An 8,146-nucleotide genomic window follows, 5' to 3' on the forward strand; every position below is an offset into this window, starting at 1 on the left:
ACACACAGACACGCGCGCACACACAGACACATGCACACACACAGACACAAGCGCGAGCACACAGACACACGCACACACAGACACGCGCACACATGCGGATGCGCACACAGACACATGCACACACACAGACACGCGCGCACACACAGACATGCACAGACATACACGCGCGCACAGACACACACGCGCGCACACACAGACATGCACACACACACAGACATGCACACACACACACAGACACACAGTCTCACACACACACACAAACAGGCACAGACACACAGTCACACACACACACAAACAGACACACACACACACACACAGAGACACACAGTCACACACACACACAAACAGACACACACAGACACGCACATTCAGAGTCCCAGTTACATTCCTCTGGGTTCCAGCCAGTCCAGCAGTACAAGGGTTACATTTGGAAAATGGATCAGGAGTGTTTGCTGGCAAGAGTCCTCCCAGTGACTATGATGAATGGTACTGTCTATATTTGTATTACCGCAGCCGTCTCCCTCTCTACTGCGGCTACAAGGCATCGATACACAGGCAGAGACTAAATCCCTCGATTGGCAAAGTATTTTGAAACAAGGACAGAGGAATTTGATCTGTCGTTTATTGGCCATGATAGTTACTCAGACAGAGAGTGGTAGGGCTGGGGGGTGAAGGATCAGCTAATCTTCACAATGTAAAGTGTTAATTCACATTCTAGTCCCATCTCCTGGGTCTGAGTTATCTTGTCTGCTGCCATGCTTTATAACACAGGCCATTCGACCCATTGCATCTGTCCTATCTCCATGGAAGAACGATCCACGGAAGTCCATTCCTTTACCTTTACATTTTCCTTTTTTCATTACAAAATCTATTTCCCCTCTGAAGACGTCGAGTTCCACTCTTTAAAAACTTTATACATTATTACTTGAAGCAATTCTCCAGCCAAAGGGCAAGCAGCGAAGCAGAACCTTGCCAGGCTGCCTCAGGTCAGAACCATCTCCCAGCTCAATTTCCCATCAGTTTACAGGCAGAGCAGTGGGTAGTGTCGCTTCCTCGGGGTCAGAGGTTCCAAGTTCAAGTCCCACCCCAGGGTTTGATAATCACAGAACGTATGTTCAAAGCGTTCATGTTTGCAAATGACATGAAACTTGGGTGAATTATTAACTGGGAGGACAGTCTGGAACTCCAGAGGTTGTTGGTGCAGTGGGCCGATCGGTGCCAGATGTAAGGTGATACACTTTGGTCAGAAGATCATCGAAAGATAATATAAAAGAGAGGGTACAGGATTAGAGAGGTTTGGGGTGTGTGTGTGTGGATCATGGAAGGTGGAAAGAACAGTGAATAAAGCTATGTTATCCTTGGCTTTTTAATAGCAGCAGAGAGTACAAGAGGTGATATTGAACTTGGACAAGACACTTGTTAGACCTCAGCTGGAGTACTGCGTATAGTTCTAGGTGCCACATTATCTGGAAAGATATAGTTGTTTTGAAAAGAGTTTAGAATGATGTATAAGCACTGAGCAAAAGGGTATCTTCTGTGAGATAGTGAACTGGCCAGGATTAATTCACAATCTAAAGCCAAGTTCCTAAATGATGGGAATGCTTTGGGATGCCTTAACTACCCCAAGATGGTAAGGGAAGCTAGACAGACCTTGGTCTATTCCAGTGATAGCCGGCTCCAGCCTTTCTCAATTCCAACAGAAAGAAATCTGTTTCTTTTCCTTTATACTTGTCCTTTTACTTTTTGAAATTTATTTTCCCTCTGAAGGTGCCAAATCCCCACTGATTCTTCAATCAGCTTCAAAAGAAGAATCAGTTCAAGTGGGAACACTCGGTGTATGACAGGATGAATTAGCAAGTGTGGTAATTGTGGGATTGATAAAACAGCCCTGTTCATCTGAAGCTGACGGTTTTTATTCGCAGTTACAAACAAGTAGTTCAGAGGGAGAAAGCAAATGGAAGAAATGAGCCCCAAATATTTTGTTACTTATGTCAATACCCAGATTTGGGATAGTAAATGCCAAGTAACATTTGTTTTGCACAAGGAGCAAGCAATGGCCATCTCCACTAACAGACAATCTAAACATTCAATGGCATTGCCATCACTGAACCCTTCACTCGCAGCATCCTGGGGGTTGACCACTGAACAGAAACTGAACTGATATTGCCATATAAATACTGTGGCTACAAGAGCAGGTCAGAGGCTATGAATCCTGCAGCAAATACCTCACCTCTTGACCCTTCAAAGCCTGTCCACCATCTACAAGGCACAAGGAGTGTGATGGAATATTCCCCTGAATGGGGGCAGCTCTAACAACACTCCCTGTTTTAATTGCTTCCCATCACTTGTAGTCTGCTCTCTGAAAGCCAATGAGCCTGGGCTGAGAACACTCATCCAAATTTATATGGTTCAGTGTATAATTATTGCCAAGGACTTTAACCTGGAGAGCTGAGAACACTGGGCTGAGTCTGGAAGGAGCTCTCAATCATGTAGACTGCACAACGATACTCCAACCAACCCAGGACCATGGAGAAATTGGGAAACAGGTAATGTCACTGGCATAAGAACCAAGCACAGATTAATGTCCTTGAAGCACAGGTTTAACTGCCACCCTGGCAAGTGGTGGAAATTTAATTCAATTAATATTAAAGCTGGAATGGGGTGGGGGTCTCTTGTGACACAGTGATAGTGTTTCATACTCTGGACTAGGAGGTGTGGGTTCAAGTCCCACCTGCTCCACAGGGGTGTAATAATATCTCTGAACAGACTAGTTAAAAAAATCAAGGGTGGAATGGGTTCATGTGGGACAATGGTAGTATCCCAGCCTTTTAACCAAGAAATTTAGGTTCAAGTCCCACCTGCTGTAGAGGCGTATAAGATAATCTCAGAACAGATTGGTTCAAAAATGAGCTAATAGCTGTGTAGCTGTTAACTATCACTGAGTGTTGTAAAAGTTTAGAGTGGTGCTGGAAAAGCACAGCAGGTCAGGCAGCATCCAAGGAGCAGGAAAATCGATGTTTCGGGCAAAGGCCCTTCATCAGGAATGGCTCTGATCTCCAGCATCTGCAGTACCCACTTCTGCCTTGAGTGTTGTAAAAGTCCGTCTGGTTCACTGTCTTTACCCAGTCTTGCCCATACATATTCCACATCCATAGCAGTCGGGTTCACTCTGAAGTGCCTCAGATTATCCCAGCAAGCCACAGAGTACAAAGGGCAATTAGGGATGGGCATCTGACACTGGTCTGTCCAGTGAGGCCCATACACCATGAAAGAACAAATTTAAAATATCATAAAATGGTGCAGTAGAGCAGGAGGACATTAAGCTCTTCAAGTTATCTACAGCTCTTTTCAAAGAGCAGCCCAATTATTCCCACTCTCTCACACTTTCCTCAAACATCTGCAACTTCTCCAACATTTGTCTAATTCTTTGCTCTTGGATCAGGTTCTACCTCGCTCTCAATCAGAGCCATTGAATCATGGGATGCTCAAAAACATGTTTCCCCGTGCTGCCTGTGATTCTTTGACCCTAAAGCAGAGTGCTCAGACTGTTCTCCCTTGACCCATTATGAACAGCTTCTCCTTGTTTCCTCTATTTAAGCCCCTTCGAGAATGTAAATACCTCCATCACAACTTTTCAAAGTAGGAACACAACTGGCCCTCATTCCTGAAGAAGGGCTCAAGCCCGAAATGTCGATTCTCCTGTTCCTTGGATGCTGCCTGACCTGCTGCGCTTTTCCAGCAACACATTTTCAGTTCCGATCTCCACGATCTGCAGTCCTCACTTTCTCCTGATTCAGGGGCAGGAGTGTGTGGAGGAAGGTAACAGATATTAGCAGAGGCAAAAATACAACTCAGGCTGCAGCCTGATGGTATATACACAAACCACCTGTGAATGATCCTGATAAACTTTCTACCAGAGGTTGCTATATTTTGTCTGAGACTGACTGAGGTGGGTAGACTTCTACTGGAAGAGGATGTCCAGGGATGTGGAACACATTGGGCTCTATCTCAGGTTTTGCTTTGAGTCAGTTTCGTTGATTTTTATGAAGGAGCTCTCTCTGTGAGGCTTAGTGAGTTTTCTCATGCTGCCATTTCACATTCATTTCATGAACATAGAACATAAAATATTACAGCGCAGTACGGGCCCTTTGGCCCTCAATGTTGCGCCGCCCTGTGAAATTAACCTGATGCCCATCTAACCTACACCGTTCCATTATTATTCATATGTATGGCCACAATGCCCATTTAAATGCCCTTAATGTCGGTGAGTCTATTACTGTTGCAGACAGGCCGTTCCACACCCTTACTCCTCTCTGAGTAAAGAAACTACCTCTGACATCTGTCCTGAATTTATTACCCCTTAATTTTAAAGCTATGTCACTCTTGTGTTAGCCTTCACCATCGGAGGAAAAAGGCTCTCACTGTCCATCTTATCTAACCCTCTGATTATCTTATACGTCTTGATTAAGCCACCTTCAACCTTCTCCTCTCCAACAAAAACAGCCTCAGTTCCCTCAGCCTTTTCTTGTAAGACCTTCCTTCCATACCAGGCAACATCCTAGTAAATCTCCTCTGAGCCCTTTCCAAAGCTTCCACATACTTCCTATAATGCGGTGACCAGAACTGCACGCAATACTCCAGGTGTGTCCTTACCAGTGTCTTGTACCGCTGAAGCATGACCTCATGGCTCTGAGACTCGATCCCCCTACCAATAATCACCAACACACCATATACCTTCTGAACAACCCAATCAGCCTGGGTGGCATCTTTCAGGGATTTATGCTCCTGGACACCGAGACCTCTCTGTTCATCTGCACTGCCAAGAATTTTACCATTAGCCCAGCACTCTGCATTCTTGTTACTTCTTCTGAAGTGAGATACCTCACACTTTTCTGCATTAAACTCCATTTGCCACTTCTCAGCCCAGCTCTGCATCTTATCTATGTCCCTCTGTAACCCACAACATCCTTCAGCACTATCCACACTCTGCCTACCTTAGTGTCATCTGCAAATTTACTAACCCATCCTTCTACACCCACCTCCAAATCATTTATAAAAATAACAAACAGCAGTGGCCCCAAAACAGACCCTTGCAGTACCCCACTAGTAACTGAGCTCCAGGATGAACATTTCCCATCAATCACCACCCTCTATCTTCTTTCAGATGGCCAGTTTCTGATCCGAACTGCTAAATCACCTTCAATTCCAAATCTCCGTATTTTGTGCAGTAGTCTACTGTAGGGAACCTTATCAAACGCCTTACTGAAGTCCATAGACAATACATCAACCACATTATGCAGCTGTTTTGTCACCTTCTCAAATAACTCAATAAGGTTAGTGAGGCATGACCTACCCTTCACAAAACCATATTGACTATCCCTAATCAACTTATTCCTTTCCAGACGATTATAAATCCTATCTCTATAACCTTTCCAACACCTTACCCACAACCGAAGGAAGGCTCACTGGCCTAGAATTACCAGGGTTGTCCCGACTCCTCTTCTTAAACAAGAGGAATTTGCTATCCTCCAGTCTTCTGGCACTACTCCTGTCAACAGTGATGACATAAAGATCAAAGCCAAAGGCTCAGCAAACTCCTCCCAGGCTTCCTGGAGAATCCGAGGACAAATCCCACCCGATCTATTTTCAGATCTTCCAAAATTGCTAAAATCTCCTCTTTGTCAACCTCGATCTGATCTAATCTCATAGCCTGTATCTCCATATTCTCACTAACATTGCCCTTTTCCAGTGTGAATACTGACAAAAAGTATTCATTAAGCGCTTTCCCTATGTCCTCAGATTCCACGCACAACTCCCCACTACTATCTTCAATTGGCCCTAATATTACTCTAGTCATTCTTTTATTCCTGATATACCTTATAGAAGGCCTTAGGGTTTTCCTTGATCTTATCTGCCAACAAATTCTGATGGCTCTTCTTAGCTCTCTCTTTAGATATTTCCTGGTTAACTTATAACTCTCAAGAGCTTTAACTGTGCCTTCCCGCCTCATCCTCACATAAACCTTCTTCTCCCACCCTAGTTCCCTGAATTTCTGCCTAAGATCCCTACCTTTCTTCTTACCTTTGCCATTGTTCCCAATGTGGATCATGACTTGGGCCTGCTCCCCCTCCCCCTCAAGGATCCCGAAAACACAAACTACCAGGCAATGACCATCACCATAAGACACAATCTAACTATCGCCCCTTAACATTCAATGGTGTTACCATCACTGAATCCCCCACTATCAACATCCTGGAGGTTACCATTGACCAGAAACTCAACTGGACTCATCACATCAACAGAGTGGCTACAAGAATGGGTCAGAGGCTGCGAGTAACTCACCTCCTGACTACACAGGCACATCATCTACAAGGCACAAGTCAGGAGTGTGATGGAATACTCCCCACTTGCCTGGATGGGGACAGCTCCAACAACAATCAAGATGCTTGAAGTGGTAATGGCTGAATAAACTGTTTCCAGTCAGGTTGGCCAAGGAATAAATGCCAGCAGAAAATGCTGTGGAGAAGACCCCAGTTCTCTTTCAGAACAATGGCAGTAAAATCTTTTTTATCCAGATGAGATTTAAAAGAGATCTAAAGGGCAACATTTTCACACAGAGGGTCGTGTGTGTATGGAATGAGCTGCCAGAGGAAGTGGTGGAGGCTGGTACAATAACAAAATTTAGATTAGATTCCCTACAGTGTGGAAACAGGCCCTTCGGCCCAACCAGTCCACACCGAACCTCCGAAGATTAACCCACCCAGACCTATTTCTCTCTGACTAATGCACCTAACACTTGGGGCAATTTAGCATGGCCAATTCACCTGACCTGCACAACTTTGGACTGTGAGAGGGAACCGGAGCACCCAGAGGAAACCCACACAGATACGGGGAGAATGTGCAAACTCCACACAGACAGTCGCCCAAGGCTGGAATCGAACCTGGGACCCTGGCGCTGTGAGGCAGCAGTGCTAACCACTGAGCCACCGTGCTGCTCATTTAAAAGGCATCTGGATGGGTTTTTGAATCGGAAGGGGTTAGAGGGATATGGGCCAAATGCTGGCAAATGGGACTAGATTGATTTAGGATATCTGGTCCGCATGTACGGGTTGGACCAGAAGGCGTCTGTCTGTGCTGTACAGCTCTATGATTCTATGAGAGCCCAGTGATATCAGTTTAATATCTCATTTAAAACTCAATGCACATCTCCCTCCATAATCACACTGGCTGTGTCAGGGTGGAGTTTGTACACAGGTCTCTGGATTGGAACCTGGGGGAGCCACAACCTTCAGTGTGAGTGTGATACCTACTGAGTGTGGTACTTACTGAGTGAGTGTGACACCCACTGAGTAAGTGTGGTACCTACTGAGTGAGTGAGTGGGACACCCACTGAGTGTGGTACCTACTGAGTGAGTGGGACACCCACTGAGTAAGTGTGGCACACACTAATTGAGTGTGTCACCTACTGAGTGTCGCTAATTTGGGAGCAGTTGGATAGTCTTATGGCTGTGTCTCTGGGGGGATGTCAATGGGGATTAAACAGAAATTGATTCCCTAGGAATAGAGTGAGGAGAGTGAAACTCCCCCAGTCTGGAATGTGGTTACTGGGACCTTTGCAGGACTGTGCTGGTGCAGCCTGAGCTGTGTTGGAAGAGAGTGAGTGGGAGTGGGCAGCAAACACAGTATTTATTCAGTGCCAGCTTCCCGACTTGACATAATGTTCTGTAGCCGTGTGCTTATTGGTCCAGACTGCTGTGCTTCCATCAGTGTGTAACTCAACCTCTTCACGCATTCAATTAGACACACACAGGCAACAAGAGTCCTTAGAGACTCCAACAAATCACATCCAGCCTGTCCAGCCTCTCCACTCCCCCGTAATGTTCCTCTCCCTCGGTTTCTAATTCCCTTTTCTCGGTTCTGTCAATAACTCTTTCTTTGGCACGAAAACAATCTCAGTCCCTTTGCAACTTGCTGGCATTGCTTTATCCCCTGCTCTCCTCCCCCAGAATGACCCGTCCAGGGGGGCGATGGAGAGGATTAGGAGAAGGGGCATGTGGCTGGGACTGGAAAGAGTGTGAGAGAGGGGACTGTGGGGAGTTGAGGAGGGGACTGTGGGGAGGGTGTGTGTGTAGGGGAGGAGGCGTGG

At 45.9% G+C, this 8,146-nt stretch overlaps 1 long non-coding RNA gene across 2 annotated transcripts in view; it reads left to right on the forward strand.

Moving 5' to 3' along the window:
- The first annotated feature begins 2,474 nt into the window (after positions 1–2,474).
- Positions 2,475–8,146, forward strand: part of LOC122541961 — a 33,150-nt gene continuing 27,478 nt past the window's right edge. For both annotated transcript variants that reach the window (XR_006309726.1, XR_006309725.1), the window contains exon 1: positions 2,475–2,546. This is a non-coding gene — a long non-coding RNA (uncharacterized LOC122541961). The remainder of the gene's footprint in view (positions 2,547–8,146) is intronic.

This window comes from Chiloscyllium plagiosum, chromosome 39, assembly GCF_004010195.1.
Source record: "Chiloscyllium plagiosum isolate BGI_BamShark_2017 chromosome 39, ASM401019v2, whole genome shotgun sequence".
NCBI classification, from domain to species: domain Eukaryota; kingdom Metazoa; phylum Chordata; class Chondrichthyes; order Orectolobiformes; family Hemiscylliidae; genus Chiloscyllium; species Chiloscyllium plagiosum.